This window comes from Amphiprion ocellaris, chromosome 10, assembly GCF_022539595.1.
Source record: "Amphiprion ocellaris isolate individual 3 ecotype Okinawa chromosome 10, ASM2253959v1, whole genome shotgun sequence".
In the NCBI taxonomy this organism is placed as follows: domain Eukaryota; kingdom Metazoa; phylum Chordata; class Actinopteri; family Pomacentridae; genus Amphiprion; species Amphiprion ocellaris.
Genome location: NC_072775.1, coordinates 29,125,809 through 29,147,918, shown reverse-complemented (window position 1 = coordinate 29,147,918; position 22,110 = coordinate 29,125,809). Strand labels below are relative to the sequence as shown.

The 22,110-nt window shown below is 39.3% G+C and overlaps 1 protein-coding gene and 1 pseudogene across 3 annotated transcripts in view; both read left to right on the top strand.

Annotated features, from left to right (window-relative positions):
• Positions 1–22,110, top strand: part of cadm3 (cell adhesion molecule 3) — a 124,866-nt gene that overhangs the window by 45,970 nt on the left and 56,786 nt on the right. The window lies entirely within an intron of this gene.
• Positions 13–20,505, top strand: LOC129349733 (phosphoglycerate kinase 1-like; annotated as a pseudogene).

The window sequence follows — 22,110 nt, the reverse complement described above, 5'->3', positions numbered from 1 at the left end:
GTGAGAGGGGATATGAGGGATGGAGATGAACATCGGAAATGGGGACAAGAGAAACTATGAAAGTATAAATAAGGCGATTTCCTACAAAATAGCTTAGAATACTGCAAATTTGCATTGCAAAATATCTTTTCGAGGGCATAGAAATGCTTCCTGGGTTACATTAACCAGTAACATATTTTGTAATATCAACCAATACTGACTTACTACAGACATATCAGTATTAGCATATGTGCAGCAATATTAAAACTTTATTTTTACAGAAAGAAAAAGATGTTGGTGTTAATTTAGAACAAGTGTCACCACATAGTTTATCCAGTGGAACAGTTTCGACTCTATTTCAGCACAGGTTTGGAGTCGAGTGGTGTCTTCAAAGTCAGATGCTAACTGGTTTGTGAAAAACATGGCTGGACAGTTAATAATTTCCCTTTTTGAACATAAATCTAGCATATACTATATATTCTAATGCTATATAAACACCAGTGTCACTGTTTCGTTGTCACAGTACTGCTTGTTGCTCATTCAAATCCATGGATCCAGAAGTTCATCTGCATCTTGAACTTCTTAAGTTGCCATAACCTATAGTATTTCTGTTTATTAATTCACTGTAGATACTTATATGTATAAAGAATATTGAGTTAAATATAGATACAAGAATTTTTTTACTCTTTGCCATCAGCTCCAAAAGTCCAGTATTGCTGTGAATATTTTCCAATCCATTCCTCTTCCTCTGAGATGTTAGGTGGGGTAGGTGAATGTATTAGTTTATCAGTTTTATGACAGCTGTGACACTTTTTTTTAAAAACATTTTTTAACAAAAATTATAGTCTTAGTCCAATAATTAACAAGTTAATGCTTTCTTGTTTGTACTACAGTTGGAACAAATCCAATAGAAGAATACCATATTTACCTTAGCAGTTCATTTGCAGCAGTCAACAATTAGAATAAACACACACACACACACGCACACGCACACAATTTTTATTTATGAACTACAAGTGAGACATACGTTTCTTTCACCCACACGGATTATCAAGCGGCCACTCTGCTCAGGGATCAAATAAACATTACAACAGATTGTTGCACCTTTCTCTGTTTCAAGCGACAGGGAGAACAATGACTACTTTCACTTCAGCTGCCGTTATCACAGGGGAAGGACTATGTAGAGGCTACTTCAGAGTGCTTACTAACACAGTCACTCTGCTGGGAGGAGTAAAAGTTAAGTGTGTGGCTGCATTTACATCTCCTCAGCATCTCAAACCATCTCTGGAAGTGAATTAAACAACAAGATTTCACGCCGTCCTAAATGGATCTTGGATGCATTTACACCTTTTTTCTTTTTTTTTTTTTAAGATTAGCAAGCCATCCGATCCGCCCAAGTGGAGTATATGTTTATAAAAAGCATATTTATGTTTCCTCCGTACTTGCTGATGCATTTGTTCTATGTCAGTCCAATTTTTAGGGGATGGGTTTGCAAAAAAATAAGATGTTTTCTGCTGCACTGTTGCTGAACAAGGCACTAATAATGACTTTGTGCAGACTGGGTCAGAAGCTTTGTTCAAGAGAAAAAGCCCCCAAACACAGACATTAGGAGACTAAGATAGCAAACAGCGTGTTATTGTAATACCACATGGTGCCAAAAGTGCTCAAAAAGTGCAACAAATGAAAACAGAGGATATAAACAAACCCCAGAGTCTGATGAGCCAAAGTGCATCAATGCGTCCAATTCAGTTACTCTCAAAGAAAAACTGTCTCAGTCTAATAACCCATTTTGTGCAACTTGATGGCCTAACTAGCTGGTGAGCCCGGCCGGCTTTTAATGATAGTTTTGAAAAGAGAGACTTCCCACTCTTTGGTGCAGTTGGTCCAACATCACACAACGTAGCCTGTATTTGAAAAGAAAAAAGGTGAGAGGGACAGCTAGTGCTGGAAAAAATGACACTGTAATAAGGTCTGTCATTATAAATATGGAGTTTTAGGTCTAATGATTACTGTTGCTCAAACCCACGGTTCAAAAACAGTCAGTAGAGAAAAGCAGCACGGACAGCAGCCAGTTTGAGTACAAAAACCGCGACATTACTGGGCTGTGATCGAAATAAAATTATGTTTTCTTTTTCATTTGGCACGATGGAAGAAAACCAAAAGGATAATTAAATGCAACAAGAAAACCTGAAGCCTGATGAGCCAGAATGTCATTTCCAGCTTTTTTCTAGTCTTGTCAATTTCAGTGGTCCAGCGTCACACAACAGACTTGGTTCTTGGGAGTGAAAAGAGGAGAGAGTGGTGCAGATGGATGCAAGGAGTGATGGGAAATTTGGAGAATTTGAAATAAGGAGCGATGAGAGAGATGGACTCCCTTTTGCACTAATACAGCACTTGACAGTGGAAGTCAAGCAGTCAAGACATAGAGTTGAGAACAGCGAGAGAAGAGATGGATACAGGGTGAGAAGTTTTCATTGCGGCAGGCCAACATTTTTGCAGTAAACAATTTGGAAAACAGACAAAGGCAAGGGGGGATGAGGGAAGAGAGGTGGGGAAGGACAAATTGACAAAGCAGCAAGTCTTTACTCCAGATGGAGCTTCAACCACAGTGGCAAGGAGGCAGATAGAAAGTGAGGCTCTTCTCTGCAATGATACAACACTTGAGGCTGACCTCTACTTTGGAGGGAATTGAGAAGAGTATTGGAGAAGCAGAAGTAGGAGGAGGAGGAGGAGGAAGGGGAAAGGGAGAAAATACAAGGAGGGACTTAGTGGTAGCTGAAACTCTGTATTGCGGTGGTCTAAAAGGCACAGCAGATGCTGTGCTTTGAAAAGCAGAGTTCAGATACAGAGAGGAGGATGAAGGCAGCTCAGAATTCAACTCTTCAGCCATGTCTTCTCTTCAGAGTGCGGCAGAGGAAGAGAGACAGAAGGAAACAGGGAGATCTTGTCTTTTCAAAAGATGTGATGCAGGAAGACAAAGGAGTGGCAGTATTGACAGGTGGAGATAAAGATTAAAGATAATGATACGAGACAGGAAGGAAGAGCAGAAAAGTTAACAGAACACTGCCAAGGAGAAGTTAATACAACAATAAAAGTGATTAAATGAGTAAAATATGTCCTCCTTTATAAATACATGCTATTTGCTTTGCTCTGGAACAAAATAAGCACTAAATATGATCCAAAATGCACGTAATTATTGAAAAAGTGCTTTATTCATTGTGTTCTTGGGCTTTAGTCTTCAGGGCGACTGGTCGATTGTCAATTGCTGGTTGCTTTTATATGAAGAAAAGTGCTGTGTTGATAGGATTAATTCATTATTTTTTGTGCTTACTGAACATTTACTTGCAGTTGGATCCGGACTGACAGACATCGTGTGAAGTTCGTTGTCGGTGTGCCTGCATTTTGTCCAGACATACAGCTAAAATGTCAAGTGTAAACTTTGCAGACAGTAGTTTGGATGTCACAGCGTGAGAACCAACATTACTGATCATCCAAAAACAGTACGGTGAAGTCTCTGCATGAGGATGTTCATCAGCTTTCACTTGACGTTTCATTTAGAACATAGCAAAATATTTCATTCTAAGTATTTAGTTGAAGAGTAGGTACAATTTCAGTCAACCAAAATTTTATTTTTCTGATCTGACACTTAATCATAGTTAAGTTTTTGTAAGTTTCTTGTAATTTTTGACCATCAAATGAATGTAAATGCATTATTTACTCTCGTTTTAACTCCATTTTGGTCTCCTGAAAGTGATATCTGACATTTTAATGCTAAATCCTTTAATATGTTAAACTGGTTGCTAAATATGCCTGTCTGCAGTTTGGTCCTGAGCTGATAGCATATAGTTGTTTTTTCCTGTGTTTTGCTAAAAACAGCTGGGAACAGGTTGATATTGTGGGCTATAAGCTAATGTATACATACAAATATATAAAATATCGAAAGATTGATCTGAAAGATGCTAAAGTGTTCCACAGGACCTAGAGAAGCTACGATGTTGGGTGATATTTTTTAGTGGATTAATCATTAATCCTGACTCTTTTCATATTATTTCTTCTTCAGATTGTTAACAAATAATCACTATTGCAGCTTCAAGGTCAGAGAGGTGAAAGTGAAGCCATTCAAACATCATTGTGAATATTTCAAAAGAGTTTTAAAAGCTTGCTAACAGACTTGAAAATATTCTGCTCCTTTGATTTGACAGGAAACTTTGCCATCTCCTCCACAAAACCATCCAAAAAAACCTCACTTGATAGTTTGCTGAAAATTCTGAGCCAAGAAAGGGAAGTAAAAGAGATCAGACAGATTAAGGAAGGTAAATTAATGGATGGTCAGCTGTAATTTTTTTTTATTTTTTCAAAAAAGGCCTGAAAGAGTGACTGGAAACTCCTCAGTACTCCACTTTGGAAAATGATAGATCGAGACCGAGCAGCAAGTCATCTATGCAGTTGGCCCCAACAGCAAAGTGCAGACAGTGTGCTTCAGAGCTGAGACAGCAAGACACAGAGGGATGAGAGCGACGAGGAAAAAGAGGGATAAACCCGAACAGAAATTAAAAAGAGGGGGAGGAAAAAAGAGTTGATTGAAGAGTGGAGGAGAAGAAAAGGAGACGGGTAATGACAGAAATCAGAACTCCTCACATCACGTTCCAGCACAGCGCAGCGTGAATCGGACTTCAGAGCTGTGAGGAATGAAGCAGCAGCGTGGTGAAAGATAGAAGAAGAAAAAAGAAAATGATGAGCGACGGTTCCTCGCTGAGATGACCGCCACACTGCCGGGTGGAAACTGTAATGTGGCGAAATCAGAGATGACAAATTTGAAAGGCAGAGAGGAGGCGAAGGATGAAAATCACAAACAGAAGGATGGATGAGTGTTTTAACTTACAGGTAGCCCTGTTAAAATCAGCAAAAAAAATGAAATTAGGAACATCATTAAATCGAGTTAAGCAGAAGAACTAAAAAAAGGAGGAGAAATAAAGGGATGTGGTGGGGGAAAAGAGGCTGAGCGGTGAATATTACATTATAGAGAGAAGAGAAATGAGTTTGTAAAAAATGATGCAGGGGAAGGTAGGGAAAGAGACCTTGGATTTAATTTATACATAAAAAAGTTCTTCTTCTTTTCAAATATCTGAGCCAGTGTTGATGTTGCTACCGTAATCGTAGGGTCACATCAATTCGATCCAATTCTCCGTGGCAGATTGAAAGCTCACACTGACTTTTATCATTAGTCAGGCAACTGAAGTCGTTGATATCAGTTAGATTCAACTGCGCTTTGCTCAGATGGTAGGTAAAATATAGACAGAGAAAGATGCAGGATAGGGGCATGGAGTTTGGGCACATTTAAGGAACCTTTTTAAAGCTACGTGGTGGAGAATAGAAAAGCTAAATTTGAAATGAAAAACAAACTCAAGGAACAAAAACTGAAGGAAACCAGTCTGGTTCCAGTGGAGCAGAGCTAATGAGAATTCTGCAACTATAACTGCCTCGATAATGATGAGGCAAAACAGGAAATTAATTGTTCAGGGACATAAAGCCCAGTTGTGTTTATTAAAGCAGATACAATGACCAAAAAAAAAAAAAAAAAAAAAAAAGCTTTTTACGGCTAATCCTGTCTCGTATTAATCTGAGCGTGAATATTTAGCGCAAAGGAGCCTGTCACTCCACGGTGAAAAATAAATGAACTGGTAACTGTAGCCAATGCGGGATATTTTAATACATTTTAAGGCCTTTAATTTGAGATAATTTATTTTAAGACCCTTTTAAGGACCCACAGATACCCTGGAGGGAACGTGTAGGAGTGGATGGATGGATGGATGGATGGATGGATGGATGGATGGATGGATGGATGGATGGATGGATGGATGGATGGATGGATGGATGGATGGATGGATGAGGAGGAAAAAACACCCTGTGCTGCTAATAGGAGAGATTAGATGGCAAGGAAAGCATGAAACAGATGGTTTCCTTTGCTAATGGTGAAATACCAGGAGACTATAGGAGACACCGAGACAAGAGTTGGATGTGAGGGAAACCAAAACACTGTAATCAATACAGAGACACAAACAAACTTTACAGATTTGGCTCATTTTAGCTCCTGCAAACTAACTTAAACTATCTTGAAAGTAGAATTAATTCAATATATCAGTGAAGACTATGTGAGATTCTTCTTACAGCAGCTTCAGAGTGAGTAAGTCTTGAAATACAGTTTACAAATCTTTACTTGTGTTCCAACATCCGGCTTGACATAATGGTTTGGTCACCTGAACTGCAGGCTTTGTGGTTAGATTGTTAGAATAGTTGGCAAGACCCGCAAAATAGCTGGAAAACCACTGACAAAAGAAAAAGAGACAAAGCAAGAAGATCCTGACAGACAGTTCTCACGCTTTATCCTTCATTTTGAAAATCTGACCTGTGGGAGACGCCTCATCACACTTTCCCAACATCTGTGACATCTTTGGGATTCAGTTTGTGCCATGGCAACTGAACAAAATCTCCCAAGAATCGAACAGAAATTAATTAACCCTAAATTTGCTCAAATAAGGCAGAACTGTCAATAAAGTTAGACAGGAGTGCTGTAAGAGTACTACTTCTGACGACCTTTCTTTTGCTGAAAGCTGTCACTTTTTTCTCCTATTTTTTTTTTTTCTGCTGCGTAATTTCTCAGTTTCAGCTCTGATCTCATGTGGGCGGGTATTACAGCTCTTCATCCCCATCAGCCAGTTATTTTCAGACAGGCAGGTTAATGAACTTCAAGTGCAATAAGCAGTAAGACTGAAGTTATTTCACCTCACTAACTTCTTCTAGACCATTGCTGGACTGTATTAGCCGGAGGGATGCAATGGAAGAAGTGTTCTGCTTTGATTGGTGATTAAATTTAGGGGTCGGTTGTTAGAATTAAGTTAGGGTGGGTCAGACAACTGAGCAGATTCTATCTATCACCTTCCCTTCTTCTATTTCTCCAAACTGTCTGCCACAATACAAAATAAGGGTCTTAAGGTTATTATTGGTAATGCCAAGTAGCTGTATCTATACTTGGGCTCCTAAATTATTTTAAAGAATTTAAGTTATTGTTAAAGCTAACATATTATAAATCTGAGAATCTGGATGAATCTGAAATCTCCTGCTTCAGGAAGTCTCTTGAGCTGGCTCCTGTGTCATCAAAGCAAATGAGGCAGATGCATAAACACCAACATTCACATTCCCAAATTATTAGCGTGTTAGCTTTAATTACCCTACGACCAATTAGAGAAGCATTACAAAACCCTAACAATAACCTAACAACATGCTGAGGTTCATAATAGCCTGGAGAAAAGCAAAATGGACCCCTAGCTTCTGCCATGACAACCAAATCTGAGAACCTAAAGCAGCTTGTGGGGAGGGGGGGGGGATAACTTCACTTCCAGTCTACTGATCTGTTTCCACAGGTCTGTCAGTGCTGGAGAATGGTGTGGATGCAGAACTGTGAGAAAAAAAAAACATTCTGGCTTGTTTGTATTTCTTTTAACCAAACACCATTGTTGTGGGTGGCGCTAAGCCCAGGATGCAGCATCGGTGCCCCTGCAAATTTACCTTAGGGGGATTGTTTTGGTGTAACGTTTACATGAAGGGTAATGACCACTGTCATTAAAATGACTAATTGAAAGCAAGAACCAAGCAGGTGGGATTTATGCACGATAAAAAAGTCAAAAAATTTCTGTGTGTAGGTTGCTAGCTTTGAGGCTGTTGTTCTTTTGTGTGCCAAAAGGCAATTTTGAAAATGGTAACGTAGAGACAGTGGAATGGAGGAGAAGGCTACATAAAACACATGGCAGTCCGGTGAGGTAGACTAGTCGGAACATAACTGACCAACTGGGACGCAGCAGACATGAGATTTTTGTCAAAACTGAAAAATTATGGAGAAAAACTGTAAAAGGTGACCACAAAAGAGAAATCAAGTGAAAAAATGTCGACAACATGATCATTAAATGTGGCAATTTTGTCAAATTTTACAGAAAGTTCTGCTTTTCAGGTCTTTTTTTTGCTTTCAGTTTCTTTGAATTCACTTTCAAATAATTATTTTTTGTTTGATTTTGTTTTTTAATCATCATGACATGCATTGAATTGCATTGATATCTTCTTATTTGTTGTTTAAAGTTCAAAAAGCAACATATTTTCGCAAGAGAAAAGTGGAGCTAAAACACGAACATGTTACCTTTTTATTTAGTTAAAAAAAACAACAACACTTTCCCACTTTGGCAAACAATAAAATTAAATTGCATTGTATTCAAGAAATGTAACCATTTATTTTGTGAGTCAATTAACTATCAACTAATTAGCCAGTTACATAAAACCAAGGTCCAAATGTCCTACTGGATGCTTGAGACCTTTTTATTTCCAATATATTTTTATCCTTAGTAGAGTTTTTGTGCAGCAAATGAGCATAATTAACATAAATCCTTTCAAACTACACAAAACTGGACGGGGGTGAGCAGTCCTTTTCTACCACAAGTGACACCACAAACAATTTCATAAACTGCGGCCAGATTCTGAAAATGCATGTTGCGTGACGCGGACACAAAAACATGAAGATTACTTTCCTCTATTTTGAAAGGATTATTAACAAATTGGACACTGTATATTTACTTGTTAGCTAATGATTAACCTTTAGCCACAGAAATAAGGATTAATAGGGATATTTGTTTTGGTTGGTTGCTTGTGATTAAAAAAGAGAGAGAGAGAGAGAGAGAAATCTTTTGCAAAACACATTCAAAAACTTTATTTTTTTGTATAATTCAGGAACTAAACAAAGGTTACTGAGAATTAAAAAGCAAATGTATCTTCCACATTCTTTTTTTCTCTCTCTCCAACTGTGTCACCTCCACAGAATACCCTTTCTGTTTCTCAATTTTTATACAGCGGCTATGTCATATAAAAACATTTTAAGACATGTTCATTCCGTAAAAGTTTATAGGACCAGGTGCGTGGTTTACAGAGAAGCCAGCCTTCGTATGCTCACGGAATGACAGTAAACTTGCAGTGCAAATACTCAGTTTGAGACTTTGCGAACTCATTTCCTGATCAGAAAAAAGAAAACATGGTGTATTTGCTCTCTCCATCCGTCTGTAATTTTATTTATTTGTCATGTGGTTTCCTTCCTTTCCATAAAAGCATATCAGCAGACATCAGACAGGCTATCATCTGCCTCGGTGCAATTTAACAAGGTAATGGCTCTCTGGTGATTTACAAACCGTGGGGGGACGAGAAGCCTCCGGCCCAGTGGGAGGAGGTGGAGTAGGCAGACTTTAACTGGTGAAAAGCACTGCAACTTGTACATCATTTCATTACCAACACACTGAGCACTTTCTAAAGTTTACAGTGTTCAGCAGTCTTAAGTGAAACGAGCATAAAAAATTATTGAAATTGATGGCGAGATCCCCTCTCGGCCCCTCAGAGACGGAGGCGAGCTGACTGAGTGCTCGCTACATGCGCAGTGCAAGGCGGCGCTCCTAATGCAGGGTGTGATATGTTTTTTTGACATTTTCTGAAAAACTATTGATCCACATCACATCAGTCAAAGTTTTTTTTCCCGGTGTCTGGGAAGGCTCTCTGGAGAATGTATTAACAACAAGCATCACAGCGTTGAAATACTGCAAGAGAGACTTTTGAAATCTAGCACTTGAAAGATGGCTTTTCTCAGCAGTTTCTCTTTGTGTTATATGAACTCTTATTTCTCCATGTGTTCTTAAAAAGTCATCACGTGTGCTGGAGTGTGAGGAGAAGAAAAGTAGGCAGACACACAGAATTCAAAGTTAGAAATGCAGTCATATTTTTGAGGCTATTGAAGTAAATATATGAAATGCAATCCCTGTGTGATTTGAAATTGGCCTTTTGCCTCTCAGACACAGAAATTAAAATAAAAATCAATAAGCCAGATATGAAGCAGCACAGGCACATAGACTTGTATCGGTCTAATTGTTACCTTCTCTTTTTCCCTTGGAAGAAGCAGGAGGGAGTTTTTAATTCAATGAATTGACATTTTTGACACTCGTGACCTTTCTCAGGTTGTGTTGAAACGCCGGTTTATAGAACTATAAATAAAAGGCTGCAGCACAATTGTGATTGTGAAGGTTTATTCTCCTTCATCTGATGTTCTGCCAGCACATCATTAGTGTGAGTGTTTTTCCTTTTGTTAGCCCACAATTTCATCCCTTACTTTAACCATAAACTAGCAGACCTCAAAGCCCCTGCCTTACAGGAATTGTTTACTTTGGAAAATATACCTTTCAATTATTTGCATAGAACAAGATGAGAAGGTTGAAACCACTCATATGGCTGTTTACCAATAATAGACCCAGCAACTAGCTTCACATACGGGTCAGAAATTAGTCTGCACTCTAATGTAAAGAGATGCCAACGGCCCTGTCTCCAAAAAATTACATTCCCATACAATTAAACTACATTCTCTGTTATGTTTTGGAAGAAATGTTCTCCTGGGAACTGCTTCCACTGTCAATGAGCTACAAAGGTTGTATAGTGGGGTAAGATGGGCAACGGTGGTGTCCAAAGGAGGATTTCTAGCTAGGAGACTGAAGTTTATGTCATTTTTGGCTAAAATTTTGTTTTCACTCAGTGTTTGGCACCAAAAAATACATGATTAGTTACAAAAATATCATGCTTTGGGTTCAAATTGACCCTTTCATGACATAAACTACTTGTTTTTGAAGCTTGGTTAAGTTCAAGCAACAAAAAAAAAACTTGGTTAGATTTATGAACATATCATTTGGGTTACAAATACACTATTTCATAACATGAGTTACCATGGTAATGAGTCCAATTCAATGTAATACCCAACTGGTTTACTGGAAAATGGTGACAGTCAAGCTGATATGTTAATTTAAACACATTTGCGATGCATTACAAATAGGGATGTCCCAAAGCTAAGATTGGGATTTGAGCTGGTCATGTGAAATCTGAAGTGATCGGTATAGGCATATACTCATGCCGGATACTTTGTTTTCACACAGAAATATAAAAAAGTCGTGCAAAAACAGCCATCAGATGAGCCTCTAGGATGTAGAATTGCCGTTGATCTTAAATGCAACTTAATTTATCACTGGTTTGCAGGCCAGACGTAAGTATGCTTCTTAACAGTCTCTGTCACGGTGCTCCTTTAGTAGCTAAGCTCCCAATAAATAGTAAATTTGCCTGGTGGTACAACTAGATACTACCACAGTTCTACAATACTTGGAATGCATTTTCTAGTAAAATAGCATTGGGTATTAGTAGATAGTAGATAATAAATGACTTGAGTCTGATTGGTAGCTAAAACTACTTGATCAGTGCAAACCTAGTTCCAAACAAACGTACCCAAAAAGGCAAAAAAAAAAAAATAAAAAATTCTGCCTCAATTTAAAAACTAAGGGGAAAGTTGTTTTCATAATCTCCTGAAATCCCTGCTTTTTTTTCATCTTTGGACATAACCTGCTCACAGTCTTTATTCTAAATTAATCTAACTGTCTCCTGGCTCCAGCGTCAAATTTATCGGACAGGTATGAGAGGCGCTATCGATCTTTTCCACTGAACTCTCGGCAAGAAAACAAATAAGCATATTTCCCAAGATGTCTAACTTTCCCTTTAAACTTGTACAAGTGAGAATGAACCCTGCGAGAACATTCTACCCTTAATAAAAAAATAAAATACTGAAAAGAGCTGCACACACACCTCACTGGCAATCAAAGTCAGTCAATTCAAAACACTACAGGCCATGAAGGGACATCAGGGAGAGAAAAAAAAAACTCATTTTACTTTGAATCTGATCTTTTGACTTAAAAAAATGAGCAGCAAGTTAATGCGATGGCATAGTGACATCCAAACGCAGCTGAAAGCAGGAGGCTGATAGTGGCAGCCATTATGATAATTACCTCCTTGACTTCTTTTTTCTATAAATGTGAGGAAAATGAGAAAATAATCTGCACCTCAGCATTATACTTTTGATGTTGCCGTGCTTTGCTTTTAATCCCTTTGCACCAGGCCGAGCAGCCAGTGTGTGCCGCGTCTTCTGTAGGTAATCTAGCTCTTAGCATGTGTCATCGGTCAGTGTTTGCCAGAAATCCCCAATGGGCATTTTTTTCACTGCTGTAAATACTACATGGCAGGATTTCATTGGCATGTTGCTTGAAGCTGGATACACGGCTGGAACATTTCTCTCTCAAGTTTCAACTGGAACTAATACCTCCTTGCTTCAATTCGCACCACCTTGGGCTAAGTTTGGCTCATCTCGCGCCCCGCATGCCTCTTTCCATTGTTTTTTTTGCGTACATTTGCTGCCTCGAAATGACTCATTTTTAAAAATTTCCATCTGAAGGTAGAAAGAAGACAGAATTGAGAGGCGGCGAGAAGGAAAGGGGAAGGTGGACAAAGCAGACATGGGTGTGTGTTTATCAAGCGTTTTGTAGTTGGTGCACTGATCCAGGATCAGTTCACTTTCTCAGATCAGTGGGGACGGTATGATCAAGGGAGCCTGCGGTCACTGAACCCAGATCAGCTGTCGGAAAGGACAGATAATTAGGGAGCTGGAGAGAATATTCAGAAACAGATGGGAGGATGGAGGCGACATGTGTGGGAAAGAGAGAGAGAGAAGGCAGAGGAAAGGCAGCCTCTTTGAATAAGAGTGTCAGCTAAATGCCTAAAATGTGAAACAAAATGAGAGAGAGGAGGGCTGAGCGACGGGGGAGGGAGAAGGAGGAGAAGACAAAAGACGAGGGGAGAAGAGAACAAGGTGGGAAGGGATCGATGGGAAGGAAAATTGACAAAGAGTGGAAGGAGCGGGAGGGAGAGGTGAAATGCAGATTCAGGTAAACCAAAGAGGGAAGATGAAGAGATGGAGAAGCAGGGAGGGAGACGGAGACAGAAATGTAAAAATATTGGCCTGTAACTGATCTGCTTTGCTTCGGCAACATAGGTTTCTCCCCTGTCGAGCCAATAAAGCAAATTTGAATTTGAGAGAGTTCTTGGCAGAGTCGGAAGGCGGGAGGCAGATGGGGAAAAAAAAGAAGAAGGAATATAGGTATGTGCGCTCGGAATGTGTTGTGAGAGAATCCCCTCTTCCTGAATGTTTGAAGTTGAAAGAGCATGAGAGAGATTGGGGGAGGTGGAGGACGAGGAGGAGGAAGAAGACGAGTAGGCGAAAATAGCTGCTGTGGCCAGATCAACAGTTGGACCTTTGGGGAGTATTGAGTCTCGAGTTTGTGCTGCAGATAAGAAGCACTGTCTGGAAAACACACACATAGGCAACAAATGCAGACACACTATCAAACACTGATGTACAAACAGTCTGATAAACAGATCTTGTACTTGGTATGTTGTCGGCACACATTTTCTCGGTTACCGTTTAGAAACACACCACACACGAAGAACTGCAGAGTTGTTAGCCCAAGTTTTCGTCAACATAGAAACACACTCGCTAATTTAACAACACTGTGCTGTTATGCTGATATCTGAGGGTGGATCCTCTCACTGCTGGCCCAAATGCAACATGCCGAAGCACAAAATTCACTTGATAATGTATTGCCTTTGTGAAGATGACATATGGTAAAAGTCAAGTTTTTTTTACAGTGCTGACACGTCCATATGATGTTTTTTTTAACACTAAAAGACATAATGAGCAAAATATTTAGTCAATACCATGTATTTTCACCTGTAACCTGCAAAACATTGTTGACAGCCTCAAAAATAATCAGACCTCCAGGTTTTCGTACGTAACAAACCTAAAGAGCCAATCCTGTTAGCTTGCAACATGTACAGCTAAGCTACTTTAAAGGTGGACAGCCCTGTCTCTACAAAGTTATGCTTCTACACAACTAAACTGAAGCAATGATAGATAGATAGATAGATAGATAGATAGATAGATAGATAGATAGATAGATAGATAGATAGATAGATAGATAGATAGATACCCTTCGAGAAATTCAAGACCTCTAGTCATTCACATGTTACCAGATAGATAAGGAAACAATGTACAAGGATAAGATCCAGCAGATCAACAACATGCTGGATAAGATCGATGAAGTGATCATTGGCGGTGGTATGGCCTTCGCCTTCCTCAAAGTACTCAATAACATGAAGATCGGTACCTCCCTGTTCGATGGGGAGAGCTCCGGCATCGTCAAAGACCTGATGGTCTAAGCCAAGAAGAACAATGTCAAGCTCACGTTGCCCATCGACGTCATCACCGCCGACAAGTTCGATGAGAAAGCCACCACCAGCACCGCAACCATCGCTGCTGGCATCCCAGCTGGCTGGATGGGTTTGGACTGTGAACCAGAGAGCTCTAAGGCCTATGCTGAGGCTTTGTCCAGGGCCAAACAGATTGTGTGGGATGGTCCAGTTGGTGTGTTTCAGTGGAACAACTTTGCCAATGGAACAAAGACTATGATGGACAAAGTGGTCAGGGTGACCAAATTCAGCTGCATCGTCGCAATCATTGGTGGAGGCAACACTGCAACCTGCTGCGCCAAGTGGAACACAGAAGACAAAGTCAACCAGGTTAACACAATGTGCAAATCTGGTCGAAGAAATAGCAGTAAGGTGCTAAAAATGCTGGTATTTCCAAATTTGATTATGAAATAAATGCAGTTTGTGGCCTATGACGTGGTGGGAAAGGGTGTCAGCTTGAAAGAGCGACAAAGTCTGCATTAGGTGGCATTAAGGGTGGTTAGTGGAATAAACCGACAGATGAAATTTCACTCCAAAAACAGAGTTTAAGTTTAATTTTCTTGATGTTCATTTGTGATTTTCACATGCTCTCTGGTTGAGTTAGGCTAAAAAACTACATAGCTGGGTTTAAAACTATCACGCTTTGTTTGACACTTTTACATGAATCTTGGTGAGGGTTGGTCATCAAAATTACCTGGTCAGAGTTAGGAAAATAGGTTGAAATATGAGTCTTTTTCTACATGTTAAAGCGTCTATTTCATTGTCTGGGTTACCAGTGCATGCTGCCCCATATAATATGAGATTGGTTATCTGAAAAGGAGCGACAGTGAAGCAGTAGAATACATGACAAAAATATGTTGATTATAAATGTCTGATAAGTTACAACCAAATGTAATCCAGCAGACAATATGTCTCCTGCTTGCCCTAACTGAGAATGCAGTTTAGTTGCACAGAAATGTAAATTTGTGGAGACTGAGTTGAGCTTGAAGGGATTGTATTCATGTGAAAACTTCTAAATATGTAAATTTTATCTACAGAGATGAGTTTTTAGAGGTTTAATCAAAGACTAGAGAGGGACTTTAACAGTTGAGACACAGCTAGGTTTTAGTTGTACAATTGTATTTGTCATTTACTGTTTCTTTTGTCTGTTTTGTCATGTTTCCTCTGTAAAAATTTGCAAAGGAGCACCATGATCATTGAAATCCATTTCTCTCCTGCTCATTACACCATTTGAAAAGTACAGAATCCAAATTAGGATGGCATGCTGTGCTGAAACAAGTGAAGTCGCGCTACAAAGTTACCATATCAGTCATAAATGAGTTGCATCTGTTTTTTCAAATATGATTTTCAAATACAAATCTGTCAAACAGCAACAGAAAATGAGGCTAAGAGCCGACTGCCCCCACCGTAGCATGTCAGTTCCTGAAACACTTAATTTTTTCAACTATATTACAGTAAATTCACATTTTTCTTGCAGTTAGCAGATGGCTGTCAGCACTGCAAGACCCACAAACCTCAAATGACATTGCTTCCCAGAAAAAACAGGACGGGAGTGAGTTTCAAAAGCCTCTTTGTTACAAATAGGAACAAAACATGACGGAACAGTTGGCGAATTCATCCAAAATTTACCCGGAATCAGAAAAGAAGAATCAACAGCTGTATGTTTCATCAGTTTTCAACCGTTGCATAATCTTCAACTTAAGCCTCCTGCTACTGGTGCATGCAGCCGAAATTAAAGTTTTCTGAACAAAAATGCTCTGTGGGAGTCAGAGATAATAGAGGGAGTGTTTTTACTTGTTTGCAAGAATTTTTGAAAGGAAGCCAGAGATGCAACAAAAAGCCCCAGCTGGACTTGCTCATCCTTTGTACTAATAGTTCCACCAGGAAATTCTTTTTTTTGCCCCCCTGTCAGGGTGCTACATATAACACATTTCTTAAACTAAAAAGAAAAAATGGTGGAAGGTTTCCTGCTTTTAAGTACCAGGAATAAGAAAAAGCGAGAATATCTCAAGCTTCAGTTGCATCAGAAAGTTTAAAAACGTCTGTGCCTGTTCAGAGTTGTGAACTCTGCGCTCAGATGTCTGGAGTTTCATGTCTATCCAAGCATTGGAAGTGCTCCAAATGTCAATCACCTAACAAGTCTTTTTTGAGGAAATGAGCAGGATTTCTTCTCTTACTCTGTAACTCATATTCACACCTCGTCCATTAATCCAGTTTATCTCAAAGCTAAGAAATTCATGACATTCCGTCACAAAAGCCAAACAGCAGAGTGTGACCTATCAGCAGACTATTTATGTTGCCCCTAAACGGTGTGAGACTCATGTACAATTTTCAGGGGCCTCTCGCAATCGATATGCCCCTGTAACTAGATATCATATCGTTTTTTTGAAAATCCATCACACCTGTACTCGCGAGCGATATACATCGTTTATAATGAAAAAAGAAAGAAATGAGAAAAAAGTTTTGAAAAAAGGAGAGAACGAGAGACAGACCGAAAGAGCCTGGAGTCTGAAAAGATTAGAAATGGGTGAGATGTAAGAGAAAGAAGAACAAGAGGGAGGGAAAGAAAAGGGGATTGAGTAGAGATGAGGGGAAGAGAATTAAGGAGACTGATAGTTGAGCGCAAGGTCCAGGGGGCATGGAAAAATGTGTGTGTGTGTGTGTGTGTGGGGGTGGCATACGGTCACTCACACACACACACACACACCTAGACACACAAACCCACACAGAGAGCTCATGAAGACAAATGTAGTGACCTTGCTTAGTGATAAGGCATGAAGATAAAGTAGTGTTGGATGGAATAACAGAAAAAAACAGCCCGAGAAATGGAGGTGTGTGTGTTTGTGTGTGCATGTGTGTGTGTGTGTGTGTGCGTGCGTGTGTGCGTGCGTGCGTGTGTGTGTGTGTGTGTGTTTGTGTGTGCGTGCATGCGTGTGTGTGTGTCTGTGTGTGTGTGTGTGTGTGTGTGTGTGTGTGTGTGTGTGTGTGCGTGCGTGTGTGCGTGCGTGCGTGTGTGTGTGTGTGTGTGTTTGTGTGTGCGTGCATGCGTGTGTGTGTGTCTGTGTGTGTGTGTGTGTGTGTGTGTGTGTGTGTGTGTGTGTGTGCGTGCGTGTGTGTGTGTGCGCACGCAAGAGACAGGCAGGTGAACAGACAGATGGAGAGACGGAAGAGACAGATAACAGTGAGACATGCAGAAAGAAAGATGGAGACGAGGACACAGAGACACAGAAGTGACTCAATATGAGGAAACCATATAAACAAGAAGAAAAGCACTGAGAGATCGCAGTACTCCGCCAAGGCTGCTCAGTCGTATCATTTCCGATGGATGAAATCTTGAAAAAATTCGTGGCAGAAATCATGGCACTATAGAATGTGGCCATTTAATATAGCTGTACCCACAAACAAAATGACCTTGCACTAAGCACAGGTGTATGTTATGCATGTGTACGGCATGTATAGATACCGAAATGCGTGACCTAAATATGTAGCTGGCAGCGGGAATTGATGGGACTCGGAAACACCCCCACTATTTAATAAAGTGTTCCTTGTATCATTTCTGATGGATAAGTCCCAATAAGTCTGCAGCGGTTGATTTGTAGTAGGATCGCAATCATGTGATCATCAGCAGGCAGCTGCCGTAGTGTTCACTTGTAGTCCTAGTTACAGTGACGCTGTGCTGCTATCTTGCAATGATACGGAAATCTTTAACAAAAATACATGGATCCAGACTATAAGCCGCTTCACTGTCAAAATCTAATCACTCATCCAAATCCGTTTGTCCGCTTTTGAGTAATGTTGATAACAGACAAACAGGCAGACAATCGTACACCAATTGTCACATGACTCTGCTGTTCCTTGGTGGAGGAATAAGGAAGGAAAACAGACAGTAACACACTATGAAACTGCTCATGCACCGATACATGCATTTTGGAACCTACAAAATTCTGTTTTTCTTAAGATTTCCAAAATAAAATTACCTTAAAGCTGAAAAAAAAGCCACAATTTTCCTCCTTCTCCTGTAGTTTTTCCTTCCAAGCCTCTCCCACCTCATGAACACACATTTCAAACATGCAAAAATAATCAAGCTAAAACCGATGATTCACAAAATTTGAACACAAGATGTTCAAAGGTATTCCTGAGTAACTCTCTACATCACAAAACCTGCCACTTGGTTTGAAAGACATGTTATTTTTTTAAAAAATCACCAAAATTACACCATTTATCAGAGCCACGAAGTGTAAAAAGAGACAGAATCAGTAAATTTTCAATTCTCAAATGGTCCCTGAACTACTCGTATATAATGTGCCATCACAAAACTTAATAAAATCTAAATTTAAAATCATGACATCTCATTTAAAAAAAATCACTTTATTTTATTTAAAATTTTAAAATTCCCTTAAAATTAACCATTTGCTGTAACCAAATTCTGTAAAAAAGGTAAAATTCTGCTCACTTCAGCACGACTGTCTGATCATGAGTGATTCACCTGTGACCAGCAGTCAGGTGGCAAAAATTCACAGAGTTTTTGGTTGCACTGGGTTGAACTGCAGGCTGTGTATACAAGAAGTAGATGGGAGACAAGTATGGAAACTGAGTTAAACAACATTAACGACTTTAGGCACATGGAAAAAAATGTTGCACGTTTTGATTCCAGGTTGCTGTAAAATAAATAATCCAGGAAATGTAACTTTCGTTTTTAAAATGATTTATAGTATTATAACTGTTTCACACTGCACAGAAGACATTTTGCTCCTTCTATTCATAGTTTGCTGTTTCAGTAGAGGTGCAGGACTTTACATTACAATAAAAATAAGCCCAGAGTGAGTAAAAATGTGACAGCAGGAGCAAGATACACCCAAAAATTGCATAATAATACTGAATATCTGAGTTTAAATGAGTGACGTAACACATCTGTAAACTGTTTTTTGCTGGCCATCAATTGTGGTCAATACATTGATATCACTTCTCATTTGATTTGGTGACTTTTAAAACCCTTTTATCATTTTCTTTATTCAAAACGAGCAGGGATTAACAAATCTAGCAACAATCTAGGCATGTATTCAAGGAGAATTGTTAATATATTCTCAGAAAAACTGGTTAAGTGGCCAATCAGTCAGTCAATCAGCAGCCAGATGGCAGCATTAATGATTTATCAGGGTACTTAAATACTGATCTCCACTGATTGTGTAACCGCTCCTTGTTTTGGAGACTTAAATTTAACCTAAACATTCAAGTTTCTTCTTTTCTCCACATACACGGAGCAGGTTAATTCCTGTTTTTGGATCGTTGCTATTCACGGTGCTTCCATAGGTCTGCAAAGTTTTTGAAATTACAGAGAGATTTAGATGAATACTGATGTGATTACAGCAGTTTAAAGCTCCTCTCCAATCACTGATTAAACCCCTGAAAACTCATCTGTCTGTCTGTCTGTATATCAAAATTACATATTCAGACAGATTTTTTCCCCATGAAAATAAACCCTTCCTGCCTTAAAATAACTTCGATGTCACTCTACACTGTTGCGCATCTGAAATCTTAAGTCTTTACCTTGTTCTCCTCTAAACTTGATGCAGCTCGAGCACACCAGTTCACCCACAATGCTGCTCAAACACTGCAAAACTACAGTTTTAACATTAGAATAATGATGTTGACTGCTTTATTTGTTTATAATGTGTCTTTTCGCATCTAAAAGACATCAGATGGACAAGATACCAAGTTAAAAAACGTGTTTTTACTGGAGGTGGCCTTTTAAAAATAGGTGATCTATAAAAATTAATGACTCTTTCTACACCTTGCGTCTTTATACTCCCAACTTGGTGCAGCTTGAGCACACCAGCTCACCTGTGACTCTGTTTAAACACTATAAAACTGCTTTAAGCTGCATAGTTACAAGTTATAATATTGGTGCAGTGGTGTTGACTGCTTATTTTACTCATTATGTGTCAGCAAATTAAAAACACCATTTAAAAGCTGTTTGTTTTTTTTAAATCAGAGGTGGCTGGTAACAGTTAATGGCTATTTACTAAAACAGTTAATGGCTATTTCTTCACCAACATGGGTGCAACTCAAGCATACCAGCTCCTCTGTGACTCTGCTCAAACACTATAAAACTATTTTCTGCTGCACAGTTGCAAGTTGTAATATTAGAGTAACAATGTTGACTGCTTATTTTTGCTCATAATGTGTCTTTTAGCATCTAAAAAGCACCTTATGGACAACTTATTGAGCAAAAAAAAAATTGTTTTTGCTGGAGATATCCTATTAAAAGTAGGTGGCCTCTAAAAATGAATGGCTATTTCTTCACCTCGTTTCTTTATCCTCCCAATTCACAGCAACTTAAGCACACCAGCTCACCTGTGGCTCTGCTAAAACACTGTAAAGCTGCTTTACAATACATAACTGCAAGTTGTAACAATGAAGTAATGGTGTTTACTCCTTTTTTTTTTTTTTACACATAATGTGTCTTTCAGCATCTGAAAAACAGCAGATTGAAAAATTAAGTTAAAAAAAACTTGCTTGTGAAAGTGTATTGTTGGGTAATCAGTTATATTTAGTTTCATTTCATTTTTTTCTTTTGTTTTTGCCATAAACCAGTAAAGAAAAGTTTTTTTTAACGTAATATTTCAAATCAGTTGTCATTTTAACCCTCAGAAGCCTCCCTGTCTCATTGTAGTACTTAAAATGCCTTAAATATAGCTGTCGTGTTCAGATTAACTCAAACTATAATGCTGCTGTAACTTAAAACAACTTTAAACATGTAAACAAATCTGACAATTCACTGTACTTGACAGCAGCGGTTTTGTTTTTTTTGTTTTTTTTGCAGGCATCTGCTTTCTTGCAGTCTGCCTTTTATACGTTCAGTCATTATTTGAGCCAAACTCTGCATGATGGCGCCAGAGAACAAAGCTCAAAAAAGCCTTTATTGAGACGGAGAGACAGACAGATAGACATCTGGATAGACAGGCGGAAAGGAAGGCAGGCAGACAGGCAGCAATCACACAGCACAAACACTGCAGAGGTCAATGCTATCACGGAAACGAGTGGTTGTTTCGTAGCATTTCATCATCATCATCTATCTTGGTCGCTTGCGCTCTCTCCCTCTTTCATGGCTGGATTTCTCATTGATGACAAAGCCATTTATGTCTCTCTTATCCCCCCCTCCCTCCTTCCTCCCCCATGGTATCTCCCTTATTCTCCTTGCTATTTATGCTTCCTCTGTTTTATTTTTCTCTGTTTTCTTCTCCCCTGCACTTTCTCTCATCTCTCATTCTCAATTTGCATCTCCTCTCACTTTGCTTTGTCTTCCTTTTGCCTTGTTACATCTCTGCTATTTTTTCCTCTCCTTGCACCTCGTCTTCATCACTCCTCCTCCTCCTCTTACATCATTCTTTCTTCTAAATACCTCTCTCCCTCCTCTCCATCCTCCCTCCTTTTTTCCAATTTACCTGCCTCTTTTCCCATGATTTAAATTCTGCACATCATCTTTCTTACTTTCCTCTCTCGCTCTGCCCCTCGTCGCTCACCCTCCTTAACATACTTTATATCCCTCTTCCCACCTCCCTTATTTTCCTCACTGCATCTCCGCCACTTCTTCTCTTTTCATAGCTCCTTTCACTACTTTCTTCACCTCATGCCTTCCCCTATTCTTCCACCCTCACTTCCCCTTGCATCCATTTCTCACCTTTTTCTCTCCCCACTCTCTACCTTCTAGTTTTATTCAGTCTTCTTCTATTGATATTTCTCTGCTCTCTCCTAAACTACCTCTCTTTTTACTTTCTAACCTTTTCCCTCACTCTGCCTCACATTGTCTCCTTTTTCAGTCCCTCCTTCTTGAGGCCATACTCCCTTCTTTCCCCTGTATCTTCATCACTTCATTTATTTAATCCATGCTCATCTCACTACGAGGAAGTAAATAGAAAATAATTTTTTATCTTCTGAAGA